A 16,981-nucleotide genomic window follows, 5' to 3' on the forward strand; every position below is an offset into this window, starting at 1 on the left:
GGCTAGCATACCTACTGGTTTTAAGTACCCTGTATGTTTATTTGGGGTAAAGAGGGGATGGCTAATCGAAACTATGGGGGAAGAGGTAAAGGTAAAGTTAAATCCTCCCCCTCTTCCCCACTATACTCCATCCCTTGGAGATGTTGCCACTGTCTCTGAGTCTATGCTAATCCTGGGGAAGATTCTGTGAATACAAATATCATAGTTTCTATCTCCAAGGAAGTTACAGCCTAGTGGAGAAATACACACTGTGGTAAGAATGAATCGTTGGTTGAACACTACATCAAAAACTAATGCTGTATGGTATGTTGGCTAATTGAACATAATAAAAAAAGGAAGAAGAATGATGATATCGATAGCCATAGCTACACCGACGTTATCCCCAGTTTGGTTTGGAGGGTGGCAAGGTGGCTTAGAGTGGGTAGGGGAAGGCCCGGAAGTTTTTTTTTCAAAGGGAGAAAGTTAGTGCAAAGTGTTAAAGAAAGAGTAGAAGTTGGCCAGATGAAGGAGGAGAAGCATAGGGCAGGGTTTCTGGCCAGATCAGGAAGTCTATTACTTTGGACCATATTTTGGTCACTGCAATAAATAGAGAAATGCAGTAAGTCTGTTAAGCCAACACTGAGTTGGCTACTCAGGGAAAAGAAAGCATCTCTCATCTCACTCTTACTTTTATTTTTATAAAATCACTTGCAGGTAGGCCCCAAGTGACCACCATGTACTAACAGTCTCCTTTGCCAGACTTTTAGTACTTACAAAGGAACACAGACCATGGCTAATGGCAAAACGAAAAGTAAGGATTCTTCAAACATCCTGTTTGTACATTAAACTTGCTTTATTAATTTAATTAATTAATTTACTTACCTGCTTTTCTCATTAAGTATGCTTATGCATTTTTGTAGCCTCAATACACTGTGGAGTTCCTGGACCATGCTTGGCAGTCAATGAATGGTTTTCAAATAAATCAAATAAAAAACCATGAAAAGCTAACATCAGTGACCCCGGTACAGACCATTTGTGGGAATCGTTAAATACCTTTGAGATTCTGAAACAATTAAGTGAATTCCCATCATAAGCAATATACTGAGCTCTAGTAAGAGCAAAGGACCTGCGGTTGTCACCCTTTCTTTTTTAAGCCTCAATGACATTGCGACCCTGGGATGACACATCTTTTTATGGAAAACTCTAATGTTGAAAAGAATCCCTTGAAACTCTATTTGCTTTTGTGCCGTATATTCACTTTTTTTCTCCCAACAATATTGTTTGAACTATAACACAAAAAATAAAATAAAGTAGTTGGGTAGAACTGATGACTCATCTATACGGGAGGTGGAGAGAGTGCCTAGTCGATATGGAAGGTATGTGACCTCCACTGTGACCTTGAACAAGTCCCTTCAGTTCAGTGAGCCTCAATATTCTCATCTGTAAAATACTACTATAAAATGCATCCCATTTACTTCATAAAGCGATTGTCAGTACCAAATTATATGTGAAAAGGCTTTGTGAGACAATAAATAACTCTACATTTTTATTTTATTAAAACAAGAAACATATACTGCTGTAATACTTTTTTAGAAAGCTTATCTTTCCGGGGCACCTGGGTGGCTTAGTCCTTAAGCGTCTGCCTTTGGCTCAGGGCGTGATCCCAGGGTCCTGGGATGGAGCCCCGCATCAGGCTCCCTGCTCTGCTGCGAGCCTGCTTCTTCCTCTCCCACTCCCCCTGCTTGTGTTCCCTCTCTCACTGGCTGTCTCTCTCTCTGTCAAATAAAAAAAATTTTTAAAAAATCTTAAAAAAAAGAAAGCTTATCTTTCCATAGATTAAAGTGTTTTTGTGTGATAGATTAAGTCGTCGAATGGAATGTGATTTTTTTTCCTATAGTAACCTGGAAAACACAAAAGATAATAAACAATAAAATATCTGTCTAGTGACAAATGTCTCTAAGGAGAAAGGGACACAAATAGACCATATCATGAGAAATGTTTTACATTCCTCTTTGGCCTGGATGACTTGATCATATGCTTAAATCTCCAGCCTAAACGGGAGTGATGTATGTAATTAGGAATTGGGAAAGCCCATTGGGGATTCTGGTATTATTTTCATATATATGAAAACCTTTTTAGAAAAATAAACACAAGAAATCAGAATCCTGTGGTTTAATCAAATTAGATTTCATTTAATTCATGCATTATATCAAAGGAAAAGTTACAAAAGAAAAACCAAACCTAAAATATCAATTAATTGCACCTTTTCTTTGAGAGGATTATGTAGAAACACAAAGAATCAACACCAGAGTGGGTTCATGGCCTTTTGTAGAAAAGATGCAAGTAGCAAGGGGTTGTCCTTCCTTTTGTAGATAAGAGATTGAATAAGGATAAAATGCTTCATACTTACAACTTGTTTCCATTCTCACTATGCTAAAAAATAGGCAATTTATAAATACACAGCTTCCTGATAGGTCAGTATTTATCAACCATACTCTTCCAATTGGGAAAAAGTTCAAAAAATATTTAGTGTTAATTGATTTGATACTATTTATTAAATGTCAAGTATGTGCTAGTCATTATACTTATAGGAAAGAGACTGACAAAGAAGACCTCATTTGTCTTGGCAAATCACATCTAATAATAGCATTTAATTCATCTTTAAGGCATCTGATGTTTTTCCAGAGATATATGGTTTTAGCTGGGTCACCAAATAAACTGGACTTTTATTTATCTCTATTGCCTGAAATATCTTTAGATAGAATTATAAAATTTAGTTTCTTAGTTGAAGAGAAGCAGCTGATTAAAAATTCATGCTGCCTCCCTCTCTTTCTCTCTTTCTCTCTTACTTGCTTTTTACCTGGGCTTGCTCTCCCACGCAGGCAGCCACACATACCCCTCCCTCTCTTTGTTTTTTTTCTCTCATTGGTGCTATATAATAAAATGGTACCAAACCTATTTAGGACATAGCCTCTATTAACACAAAGGCGTAAAGAAATCTTTCTTGTGGCAATGTGACAACATGTAGCCCAAGGGGACAAATCAATTTGTTAGTAATTGCTCATTTGAATATTAGTGATAATTCATTCAATAGAAACAGTGACTTTTACAGCTCGCCCAGATTTCACACATATGCATTTATTTCTATTCCTTTGTTTAAATCATACAAAAGATTTGGAACCTGCAAAGGTAATCTACTTTAAAGAAAATATATTCCTTTGAGCTCCCTTTTAAGGGCCTGACATACTCATACCATTCTTATTAGAGTGATCTCCCATCTCCTCAGTCAGGGTATTTTCAATGCTGTAGCAAGACTGTCATTGTATATATCTCATTGATAGACACCCGGCAAACATACGGGTACACACTTCCGCACACAAACTCACACATGTACACGGTCGGTGGGAATGAATAGAGCAGGTCAGCAGAGCATTCTGCAAAGGTTATTAACATCTGTGAATTGGCTTGCTTGCTGAATGACTGAGAAATGAAGTCGAGACTGTAGATGGTAATGAATTTTATAGCCTTTATATAAGATGTAATTTTGTATATGTGTGTATTTTTAGTGATTATTCTCTGTTTTTTTTCAACACTCAACCTTTGAGATTACGTTCAATATAATTCCTTAACTGAGGCCAGAAAATCGTACTATCAATGTGACTTGTCCAGAAAATGTTCATCAGCTACTTGTCTACGTACGGGACAAATGAGCCGTGGCATGAGAGGGTTGCCCCTGTTAATGTCTCACCATGCCATGCAGGTGATGAAACAGGCTATCGGGATTGGTATCGATTGAGAAGATGCTAGAGGGAAAGGAGTAGCCCATACCAGAGTCTTGTTTGCTACACTCTATAAGCAGGATCTTTGGCTCTATATATGCACCATGAAATGAAAAGCTGAGTCAATTCCTCTGATAATTCAAATCAGCTGAAGCTTGTGGGAAGGGAGAGTGAGCAAGGTAGATACTTCCAACAGTGGGAGCAGCCCCGGGAAAACAAAACAAAACAAAACAAAACACAAAACCAAACCACTCGGGAACGTCACGTTAGAATTCTAGAAAATGCTGTGCCTTAGGGTGAGTTGATTCCTGAACATGATTGGCTTGAAGTTCAAAGTCTCTGTGAGTTTACCTGGGGTTTGTCTGTTTTGTAAATTACGCTTATTTAAATTGAACACAATTTCATTTCCTCTGGCTTCTTTTGTTTTCAGGGGAAATCTGCTCTTTTGAATATACTGTCAACTCAAAATTATTAGAGTGGCAATTTTAAACATTGAAACTAATGGAGTCTCCCCTGGGGTTGCTATGATTTAGGAGAATTAGTACGACGTTGCTGTGTATGCATTGGAATTCTGCCTCTACAGCTTACAGGTTATGGGTCCTAGGCAGCTAAAATAGACGCAATACAACCTAGCCAAGTGAGGTGTTGTGAGAATTATGGGGGATTTAATACACACACGCTCATACTTACACAAGTGTACATGTATCTACGTCTCTAGGTTTAGCTTACACCTATAAGTGACAGTTTTAAAACATGGCTGCAAATTCTTTAGTTCTACTTCCATCGATAAGTAGGGTTTGTGACTCCTCTCCTTGAATCTGGGTGGGCTTGTGACTGCTTAGAGTAGCTCAGGGGAAGTGACGCTTGTGATTTTTGAGGCTAGGTCATAAAAGGCCATGTTGCTCTAATTTTGTTTAATGAAATGGTCTCACATGGAACCCTGAGCCACCATATAAGACTGTCATGGTACGAGAAAGCCCAAGCTGCATGAAGAGGACAGACAGGAGTAGACACTCTGGTTGGCACTCTCAGCTGAGCCCAACCTTCAAGTCATCCCAGCCCAGGCACCAGACATGTGAGTAGAAAAGCCGTCAGGTGATCCCAGCCCCAAAGTATTCAGGTCACTTAGCTGTTTGAGGTGTTCAGCTGAGGCCTGAGACTTTGCGCAGCAGTGGTAGAGTCTGTGAGCCTAATAAATTGGTACTAAGTCTGAGGTAGTGTGTTTTATGGCCATAGCTATATACGTCCTGAACCCCTCCCCTCCCCTCCGAGAGCACGGTTCATGCTCAGTAAATGAGCACAAGGAGACCTTTCAGGCCAAAAGCAACGTTCAGTGAGAAAACTGTTCACAATGTAGATGGGAAATGTTCAAATAGACATCAATAATTACTGAGAAAGTTAAAGGATGCCGCTCTCTTTTAGGCAACATTATCTTTGGGTTTTGTATATTGTTATGGCCTTAGTCAGCCTGACCATAGGCTGGGTGGCTTAAATGACAGAAATGTATTACCTAACAGTTTAGAGGCTAGAAGACCAAGATCAAGTTGCCAGCATGGTCAGTTCCTAATGAGATCTCTTCCCTTGCTTGGAGATGGCTGCCATCTTGCTGTGTCCTCCCATGACAGGAGGAAAGAGAGAGCAAGTTCTCTGATGTCTCTCCTTATAAGGGTGATAATCTCATCATGAGAGCCCCACCCTCATGACCTCATCTAAATTTAATTATCTTCCAAAAGCTCTATCTCCAAACACCATCCCTTTGAAGGGTAGAGCTTCACATATTAATTTTAAGGATACATGATTCAGCATATAGCAATTATTCCACAACGTGAAACTATTTTTGGTACTGATACACTCTCAATTTCCATAGCAATTCTACAAAATGAATACTATTATATTGCTTATTTGGTAAGTAATAGGTAGAAACATTTTTCAAAATTTATGTCAATCCATGTGACAAAGGTTAATTTAACTTTTGTACAAAAAGCTCCTACAAATTTATAAGAAAAAAACAAATAACCTAATAGAAATTATTCCTAGGGTATAAAAAACAAATCAGTAAAGGCATAAAGCAAAAGAACAAAAATATATTCAAAGAAACATGTGTAAAAATGCCAGAATTTCTGATAGTTAGGAAAATGTAATTTAAAATGGCAAGATATCTTTTTCATTTATCAGACTGGAAGCTATATATTTTTTTAAAGTTATGTATTCAGAGCTGGCAAGACTCTGGGGATTGGGTACTCCCATATTGCTGAGGGGAATGTGGATATTTTGGAAAATAATTTAGTAATATTTATACAGCATTAAAATGTGCCTATCCACTGACCTGGAAATCTCACTTCTGAGAATAAACTCTTTGGAGATATATACCCCAGTATGCAAGACTCTACATATAGAGGCACTTATTACAAGATTGGTTGTATAGAAACATAATTTGGGGAACTAGAAACATAATTAAATGCATTATACAATCATGTTAAAGGAAATTTAAAGTATGAATTTAAAAAACTTGCATGATATATTGTCAAGTTAAAAAATGTATGTTTTCTAATGAATAAAAACAACTTACTTTTCTATCAGCATAGAGAAAAGAATGGATAGTTATACACCAAAAAGTTGAAATGGGTTACTTCATTCCGGAGATGGATGGCTTTTTTTTTCTTTATAAACTTCTACAATGTTGTACTTATTACAACAAGCACGTACTACAACAAAGTTGGAAAACATTTAGAATCCTATGTCTTACCAAATGGACCCAGATCATCTCATATTTACCAGATACTCTACTTCCTTCCTTTGTAAGCTACCATCCATTCATCTCTGACTCCATATATATACACTTCATAGATTTTAGGTGCTGTGCTTGCTGCTAGGACATTTACAAAGAATAGTATTTGACCAGTTAGCACCTAGAATTATAGACTGTAACATGGCGTTGGAAGGCGTCTTAAAGATCTTTTAATCTGGGGCACTTGGGCGGCTCAGTCAGTTAAGCGTCCGACTCTTGATTTCCACTCAGGTCATGATCAGCGTCGTGAGATAGCCCCAGGTTGAGCCCCACCATGAGCCCCACATTGAGACCCGAGTGGGGCTCCACCTTGGGCATGGAGACTGCTTAAGATTCTCTCTCTCCCTTTTCTCCCCCGCCACCCTCTCTAAAAAAAAAAAAAAAAACAAAAACACATTTTTTTTTTCCAATCCAAAACCTTCATTATATCGATGATGAAATTGAGGCCCAGAGACTGATTTGCCCAACGTTAATCATGGCTAATGACATCACCAGTCTGAATTTAGCCAATCATAAGTACGTATGAACTCTACAGAAAATTAGAATAGAAAATATAGTAAACTGTATCCATCAACAACAGGACAGTAAATATATGTTTACAATCCAATTATACCTTAGGCACCAAATTCAGGCCTATGTATCTGTCCTACTGCTTTAGGCTCCGACTCATTGTCTCTAGACTCAGCCATTAGCTACCAATGTTTATTTTTATAATGACCTATGCAACAGAATTTGCGTAAAGAGCTCTAGTTACTCTTTTTGGTGACCATTCTTTTCCGTTTTTTTCCATTACTGATTACAAAATCAGTCAAACAGCCTCTCCCTGTAAGCAACCTTCTTAATCAAAAGGGATAAAATCATCCAACCAGATAATGATTAAGAATTTGAGTGAATTTGAGTCCTAAGACTTTCATGAAAATTCCCATCAGTTCCTAAGGGATAAAGATCTGTAAGGAGTTGAGTGAAAAGTTGAGACTTTCCAGATGGAACGGGAAAAATAAAGTTTTAGTTAAAAATATAAAAACATTCTGAAAAAAAACTGGCTATTTGGAAAAGTTATGTGCCACCAAAAATCATCTGAATTGTGAAAGGTCAGACATTGTAAATGATTAAACACATTTTAGGGACTGTGTTTCTCATTTGATTTGGCTTTTCCTTCCGCACTATCTTGTCATTGAAGTACAGACTTGACATTTGAACGGAAGCTGTGGAACAGAGTGGGGGAAGGCCAATATGTTCTAAACCTCTCTGTTTATTTATTTACATTTTAAAAATACTTATTCCTTATCTAGCCTATCATTTTATATTTCTATTTTTAGTTTTTAATATAGGGTTTTGCTAGAGCTCTGCCTAGGATTCCTTCTTAGCTTTGGCTGAACAGAGTACCAATATTTTAACTTTTCTGGAAGGGCTTAAAGTATACTTAAAGTATAATAGTCTAATTTTGATCCACTGTGTGCTATTTTTACAATGAAATGGACCATTGAAAGGCTTTTAAAATGTAATATAGATCCATGTTTTACTGCAAGGTGCTCTAGATAGTGCACAAACATGAAGTCTTAAGGAATAAGAAAAACCTAAAATAAAAAACTTCCTATTTGTAAGGCTCTACATGCTATATATTTTTAGTCTACTAAGAGTACCTCACCATCGTGATTGTATATTGCATATCACCGTCTAACTAAAAGCTGCAAACCATATATTTTTGTAAAACTTTCCAAATTTTTATTTTTATTTTTATTTTTATTTATTTATTTATTTTTTAAAGATTTTATTTATTTGACAGAGACAGCCAGTGAGAGAGGGAACACAAGCAGGGGGAGTAGGAGAGGAAGAAGCAGGCTCCCAGCGGAGGAGCCTGATGTGGGGCTCGATCCCAGAACACCGGGATCACGCCCTGAGCCAAAGGCAGACGCTCAACGACTGAGCCACCCAGGCGCCCCAATTCCAAATTTTTAATTTAACTCTCTATGAGACAAAAAAAATTTCTATAGGCTGGATCTAGCCTTCTGAATCTCCTTCTAGGTTCTTTGTTGCCTCGGAGAATACATAATAGATTTTTCTTTTGTGTTCTCCACCCCAAAGAAGGAGGAAGAAAGATGCAGAGGAGAGACTATGGACTCCAGGAAATAAACTGAGGGTTTCAGAGGGGAGGGGGTGGGGGGATGGGCTAGCCCGGTGATGGGTATTAAAGGAGGGCACGTATTGCATGGGGCACTGGGTGTTATACTCAGACAATGAATCACGGAACACTACATCAAAAACTAAGGATGTAGGGGCGCCTGGGTGGCACAGCGGTTAAGCGTCTGCCTTCGGCTCAGGTCGTGATCCCGACATTATGGGATCGAGCCCCACATCAGGCTCTTCCGCTATGAGCCTGCTTCTTCCTCTCCCACTCCCCTGCTTGTGTTCCCTCTCTCGCTGGCTGTCTCTATCTCTATCAAATAAATAAATAAAATCTTTAAAAAAAAAAAACTAAGGATGTACTGTATGGTGACTAACATACCATAATTAAAAAGAAAGAAAGAAAGAAAGATGTTGCTGGGCTCGGGGAACCAATTTCAAACAGAAAACCAGTTGGTTTTCTCTCTTGGGCACCTGGGCAGTACAGGCTAGACAGATTTGCCACATAGCATGGCCTGGGGTGGGGTATCCTGTAGACCTGGAACCTTCCCTGTGTGTGTGTGTGTATAGGGAGCTAGTTATTGAATGTCCCACAGATGGTGACATTTATTGACCAAATGGAAAAAATTCATATCAGTTACACACGTAAATTACTAGTTTCGTACCATTCAGACTCCTATTGTTTCATCCTTAGATATATGCTACAATATGGAAGAGTCAAATTCAGCTAAAGAGGATGACATTTATTGATAACGGCTGCCAAGTGACATTTGAGGCTGTAATTTCAAACAACATTCATTCTACAAGAATCTGTTGAGTATCAGCCACATGCTGCTCCCTTCACGCTCTTTCATCCGGTCCTTCTTGTGACCAGCAGTGTGACTATACTGGGGTACAGTGAGTGGCAGCGAGAGCGAAGGGGCTCACATGAACTCTTTGTCCTAGTGAGTCCACGGCTTCATCAAACTATCCAGTCAGCAAAACCTCATTCAGAAAACTAAACACTCAAACTGACCATAATTTTATGACTGTGGTTCAGGAAATAATAAAATGAACAGCCTGCCGGTTATCGTATTTACCCTGGGGCTAAAGAGAAATCAGCAACCAACCAGGTGGAGAACTTAATACTACTTCTTTCAACTTTTCTTTATTCCATTGAATCCTATCAACGCAAACTTGGTAAATTCAAATTTCCCAGAAGAATTCAGATTAAATAACAACACTTAGTAAACAGGATTTTTCCTGCCCAAATTTACGTCTTTAATATGTTTTATGAGGAAACACTGCTTTACTCTTTCCTGCCATGACAAATCAGCCTGCTGTCTCTCCACCGGCTTGTCCCAGCCCGGGGATTTAATTTACATTCTAAGTAAGCAAAGTGCTGCCATTAGACTGTGTGCAACTCAAGGACTGACACCTTCTAGACTCAGCTAGCCACATCCAATTTGAGGATGCATGTCTCATCTCTATTGGAAATGAGTGGTACCCCTCAACACAGCCCTATGAAGGCACAAAGGAAGGGCAGCACGCAACTGCTCGTGGCGGCCACTGTCACGAGCTAACACACATCATAGCCCTTCTTGTCCTCAGTTTTTCCTACGCAGAATGTCTTCAAGTCTCTCACGTGTTGGGATTCAAACTGCATAATCCTCTACTTTGTGATCTAATTGAGTGAAAATCCTTTCCCTTGGTAATGGAGAGGTTTAGAGCACTACAAAAAATGCAAATGCTGTTAATATTATGCAATATGCTGTTTCCCTGGGGTGAGTATTGAGACTTTAATGGGAAAATAATACTAACTCAAAACTTAATCCTTTTCGATTTCTATATTGCTCTTTCATATTAAGCCCGTTCTCTTAGGTCATGCATGAATGTTTTCTCCATGAATGTAGATCATGTGGGCTATTTACTGTAAGGATTAAATTAGTTCAGACGTGTAAAGGACCTAGAAAAGTATCTGGAACATAGTTAATGATCAAATCTTCATTATCATCATCATCATCATCAATATAAACTTCCTCCTAGAGTTTTGTCAATTTGCTCCTTTAGGCTATGCGATCACTACCTTGCGTTTTGTGTCCGAACTTCTATTGATAATACTCAGGACGGGAGGTTTTCCCCACTTCAAAGCTGCAGAGCACCGCTTCATGTCAACCAGTTTCCCTTCCCTCTTAGTCAGTTGTACCTTGCAGTTGCTTCCAGATTGGGACTTGATCAATGCATCAGCAGATTTTTGCAGAATGTGTGTGTAAGGTACAGGCTTGTAAAATATTTTTTAGGAATTTTCCTTGCTCTAAAGGAGCAGATAACAGAAAGAGAAAACAAAAAAATGAATACAGAAGATAGTAGAACACAGCAGAATAAAAATGATAGCAAGACTGTGAGCAGGAGGGACAAATGAGTGGTACAGACACAGTGCTTCTGACGAGGGGATAATCTATACCAAATGGAGTAGAGTGAACAGGTCTCAATCAAGAAGTGGGCCTCAGAGTAAAGGATGTGGACGATTTCGATCAGCACGCAAAAGGGTTCTATCTTGAAATATTAATTTGCACACTTGCTAGGTGTTCTTTTCCCCGTCTTCCAGCCTCAGTGAAGCAAACACAAAGGCTCATAGAAAACTCCATTTTAAATGGGGATCTTTTAGGGTACATGGAGAAGAGTTGTATCTCATTCCTCAAATAAAACTGGATCAGGAGAACTGAGAGGGGAGGGCTAATGCATAGAGGGGAAGAGAAGAAATGGGATGAGTACCAAAAGAAGGACCTTGCACTCCAGGACTAGGGAACTGAACAGAAGTCGATTTGGCACAGATTGTCTAAAGAGGACCCCCAAGAGCCTTTGGTTGATGGCCTCCTCTTTCCTCTCCTGCTTATTGACTGTGGATTACCCACCATCTTTAGGTGCTTAACTCCCATGTGTCTATTTTCTATCTCACCTCTAAGAGAAGTGAGGGGGCATGGACATCTTATGAAATGGAGGAGTATCACGCAGGACCTTTGGATCAAAGTGGACTCCAACAGAACCAATTGGGAATATCCCTTTGAGTGAAGACACCAGTGGCCACAGTGTCCCTGATACATACAAAAAATAACAAGTATAAGAATTAGCATATAATGCATTTAGAAGAGGTAAATTTGAATAGTTCGTAAGTGCATAAAAAATGCCTATGACAGTTGGACTTTTACCCTATATAAAGATTTTGTCCTATGAGGCAGTTACTATGTTTAACCACCCATAAAGACTTGACACTTCCCCACGGACACATCTTCAGTAACCACCTTAATCCCTTCTTTTAATGAAATCATAAAATACTATTCTTTTAGGATTGTCTCAAAAGATTATTACCACGTGGCTGTCCTGGATAAGTGAAGAAATACCATGCAGTGATATAATTAACACAGGGTTTCAGGATTGAAATGGTAGAGCTGGCTTGTATGGCAGATGGCTTAACAACTGCCAACATGCAGAGAAAGAAAAGCTGAGAAATAAGCTTGTCCTTTATTTACTTTTGGACCTGTACTCTCTTTGTCAGATTCAGCCAGCAGAAAGATCCAGTGATCATCTATCCATCCATCCATCTCTCTGTCCGTCCGCCCATCCATGCATCTATTCATCCATCCATCCATTTCGACACAAATTTACTAAATGACTACTATGCACTAGGAATTTATCTACAAGCAGGGATTTTAACAGTGGGGGGGGGATAGAGAAAAATCCCTGGCCTCATAGGGCTTACATTTTAATAAGGGCAGATAGAGAAGAAACAAAATAAATAGGTATAAAATAAAGTAGATCATGGAGAAAAAGAAAATGGGAGAGAGGCCTGGAAAGTGCCAGGGTCAGTGGAGGGACAGCTTACATTTAAAAAGAATAGTCAGGGAAGACTTCTCTGGGAAGGTGACTTTGAGTGAAGGCCTGAAGGGGCCTGTGGAGTGAGCCACAGGGATTGTTGAGGGAATTGTTCTAATAGGTAAATCATCAAGGACAAAGTCCCTGAGCTAGTTTATGGAACTTGAAGGCTACTGTGTAAGCAGAAAACTGAGTTTTCCAGAATTTCAATGATTCTGATATATTTATAATAAAAATTACACATGATGAGCCTTCAGTCAAGGTAAATTTACATCCACTCCACGTTTAAAACTATTGCCAGAAGATGTTAAGCTAAATATTGACCTATTTTTTTCTGTATACGTTATGTTCTTATTTAGAAATAGAGTACTAAGCCATTCCAGCAAGATTGGAACTTTCTGTAATACTGGAAAAGGATACACCACTTGGTTCCTAGGAAGTTGGAGATGGCAGCCAGTGACCACAATTCATGATTGCCTATTGACAAATTGAAACAGAAATTGTTATGACCGACCTCATTCTACTGCAAATCCTTAACAACCAGAGTAGCAAGGAAACTCTTTTCAGTGTCATGCCCCTTTTCCTATGCCCCTTATTAGATTTACATAACTTTGCAATCTTTCATGGAGGTCAGCACTCAACGTGCTTTGGCTTTTAACTGGATTTATTAACCAATGTGACGTTAACCCAGGAGAAACAGCTATCACACTAGGGCAAGTGGTAGGAACCAACCTTGTTTCATGGATGAAGGTGACACTTCCGACTGCAGGGTTTCTTCATTGCTGGGCACTTTACCCTCGCGGCAGGTCTCAGGAGACCAGTAGCTCGTTTTTACATAGCTGTCTTCAAACTCTAATCTCAGCCACACTCCTGCCGCCACAGTGCTGTGGTGGGTGGGCCTTCAGACTGAGTGGACATTAGAGATCTTCAGATGTCGGGAGAGCTCATGTCATACCCCACGGCAAGAGACAACCAGTCTTCCTTTGAAGCCGTGTTTCTTGGTGCCCGCAGGGAATTCAGTCTGAATGCTTTTATTTGTGGAGCTGACATGGAAAACACATTTGTCTTCATAATTGCAGTTGATACTTTAGAGCAAAGTGGGATCGAAACTAGGGCAGAACTTAAAAGTCATCCTTACCGTAAGCCAATTTTGGGGTCTCCTAGACCTCCTGGCTTGTAGTTCAATTACAGGCGAATGATCTTATAACTTATTTCTCATGGTGCCTGGTATGTTTAGGAAGAACCTGTGTTATGTAAATTACATGTAAATTACACGTCTGGCTCCTGGCTAGTCCTTTTCCCACCTGCCTCCTTTTTTTTTTTTAACCAAAAGTAAAGCATATCTGTGTGTGTGTGTGTAGAGGGATAGACAGAGTTCTGAATCAGAAGACAGGAGATGGACTTCTTTCCCACCCCCCACTACACTGCGTGGTTACTGGAGGTGCATTTCTCCATGCTTCATTTCTGCCTCAATATCCTCGTAAGAGGAGGATACCTTTTTCCTAAAAAAGTTTTTGTGGGACTATAATGAGCTGATTCATGTAAAGCACATCCAGGCTCTAAGTTTTATCATAGGTTTGATGCATCGATCATCATGAGTGCAGATGGAACCCCCAGGGTGTTAACCCAGCACTACTACTCATCCGCTTCAGGAAAATTATTTTTAAAATTATCTGTTGGGCTGCCTGGGTGGGTCAGTCAGTTAAGCACCAGACTCTTGATTTTGGCTCAGGTCACGATCTCAGGGTGGTGGGATCGAGCCCCAAGACGGGATCCACACTCAGCATGGAGTCTGCTTGAGATTCTCTCTCATCCATCTCCCTCTGCCGCTCCCCCTGCTCACACGCACTCTCTCTCTTTAAATAAATAAATAAAATCTTTAAAAAAATTATTTGTTACTCCACCCATGGAGGGACGGTAGGTTTTATGCAAATGTGCAGGACATCATCTGACAACAGCTGAGTAAATAGCTATTATGGTTTGCAGGGGATGTGGGAAGAGTGCCAAAGGTCCGAACAAGCCAGAGCACCAGAAAGCCAACCTTGGGAGACCTCACCCTGTGCTGGAAGCCTAGCACAAGGGCAGTGGTGTGGCAGCCACCCGTCCCCAGGGGCTCTGCATCCTGCCGCAGGCTCCCTGGCTGGTGGCTCCGCCCTTTCCTGGCCCGGGTGTGGACGCTCTGGCCTCCGTGGGTCTCAGCGCAGGCACCAGGGTGGGGCTGGCGCAAAGCTTCTTGAATAACCCCTCCCTCAGAAGTGAATTCCAAAGCCTAACTGCAGATTTCATTCATCTTAACAAAGGACTACTCCTATTCAGTTTTATTAAAATAGAAAACAGATTTCTTAGGAATTATCAGCGTGCAGTCATACTTGCCACACATTTGCGTACGTGAGAAACCTGAGGAATGGCCAGCTGCTCTTCAGAGGAGTTCGATGCCTGAAATGTTTTCCCTCTCCTCCCAGGTGCTTCTCACACCAGGACTGCCTGCCGTCTGTGATCACGGCGCTCAAGATGAGACGCTTGTGCACATTATATAAACTTTCTTTTTTTTAAGGTGACATGTTTCCTTTTTCAAACCTGTGCACATTTATTGACCAGTACTTAAACTGTGCATGCAAAAACTTTTAAATGATTATAAGTCAGTAGTAACTCAACCATCAGCGGTGTGAAGTGTGCCTACCCTTCTAAGGCGGGCATGGGCTAGATGACACATAAATGGTCATTCTGTTCAGCATCTTTGAGCAAACATTTATTGAAAACCTCCTCAATCATAGGCCCTGTGCTTGGCCTTGAGGGGACAAAGAGGAACAAGACGTAGTTCCTGTCCTCAAAAAATTCACAAAGTGGTTGGGGGTGGAGTCAGTGGGGCACAGCAAACCAATATTTTCAACACATAAATGTGCTGGAAGAAAACTCAGGTGATGGTGGAAACCAAAAGTGGAAACTCTACTCTAGAAGTTCAGAGAAGGCTGCCCTGGGGCTTGAGTGGAGTCTCGGAGGATGAAAGGAGTCACCCAGCAAAATTGACGGAAGGGTGGGAGCGAGAGGGAGGAGTCTGCCTTTGGGTGAATAGCAGGGCCACAGCACAGAGATATGAAACATGCCCGCAAATAAATAACACAACGAAGGTGTGTGGCAGGATATGGAGGAAGACGAGCCTGGAAAGAAAGGTAGGCAGAGTTGGGGGCCCCAGGGAGGCTTCTATGCATGATAAGGAATTTGGACTTTTACTCTAGGACAGGTGGTGGTTGGAAAAAATTGAGAGTTGCTCCCTGCACTTGGCCCCATCCCTGGAAGATCCAGGGATTATTAAGATAAAGCCCCTCAGGCCACCAAGTGTAAAGGAATGTCGGAAAGGCCCACACCTGGGAACATCGTCCTTAACGGCTGATAAACGTGGTGACTTCTGCTTCCAAGCACTGTTCATGTTCAGTGTTTGCTACTCAACTTTCATTTCCAGATTTTAACTTCACATTTTTATAAGTACTGAGCTAGATTATTTTAACACAGTGCTTTCCAACTTTAAAATTTTTCATGTTAAAAATAATGATAGCCCACACTAGGATAAAAAGATAAAGCTGTTCTCAAGTTAAAGGGAAATTCTATCCTTTACACACCCTTTTCCCCAAGACTTCAAGTATAGGGGCTGAGGGAGACAGCTATATCTTGGATGCCAACTATTTGAGACAGAGCTCTGACTGTCTGATTGGAAAGCTTTATTTTAACTTCTATTCCCAAACCCTTTAATGTTTAGTAAATAAGTGTGCGTTTTATTCAGCAATTGTTTACTGAGCACCCACTATGTATAGCCATTGCCCTGGGTGTCAGGGATGGAGTGGGGAGCAAGATAAATTGAGTTTCTGTTCTCAAGGAGCATAATAGCCAGTGGTGATGGTGGCTGGGGAGTGAGGTGGACTTGGGGAAGTAAATAGAAATTACTGTAAAGCATGCCAAATGTGACGATGGGAACACTATATTTGGTAGCACACAACAAAACACAGTCCTAGATTGGGCGTCAGAAAAGGCTTCCCTACAGGAATTGACATTTCAGCAAAGAGCTGGAGGATGTGTAGGAGTGAGCCAAATAAACAGAAGGAAGAAGAGTGTTCCAGGCAGAGGGACAGCTTGAGTGAGAGTTCCAAAGGCAAGTGGGAACGAAGCACTTGCAAGAATTCAAAGGAACTCCCCGTGCCTGGAGAGGAGCCTGGGTGAGGGGAGCTCTTAGACCTGAAGGGTTGAGGGCCGGAAGGAGACAGGAGGGTGGGGGGCTGGTCAGGGAGGGCTTGGGCAGCCATACGAAGCAGCTCTTTGCCTGCTCTGACCAAATGAGGCTCCGAAATCTTTTCCTTATTTTACATTTGAGGACAGTGACTCTCAAAGTTAAACATTGTTTGGCAACAATGCCAACAATTTCCTCAAATCAAATGAATATAAGTTGACAAGGCCACTGTCTTCTTTG

The sequence above is a fragment of the Ursus americanus genome, chromosome 11, assembly GCF_024610735.1.
Source record: "Ursus americanus isolate L20-20 chromosome 11, mUrsAme1.1.p, whole genome shotgun sequence".
Lineage (NCBI taxonomy): Eukaryota > Metazoa > Chordata > Mammalia > Carnivora > Ursidae > Ursus > Ursus americanus.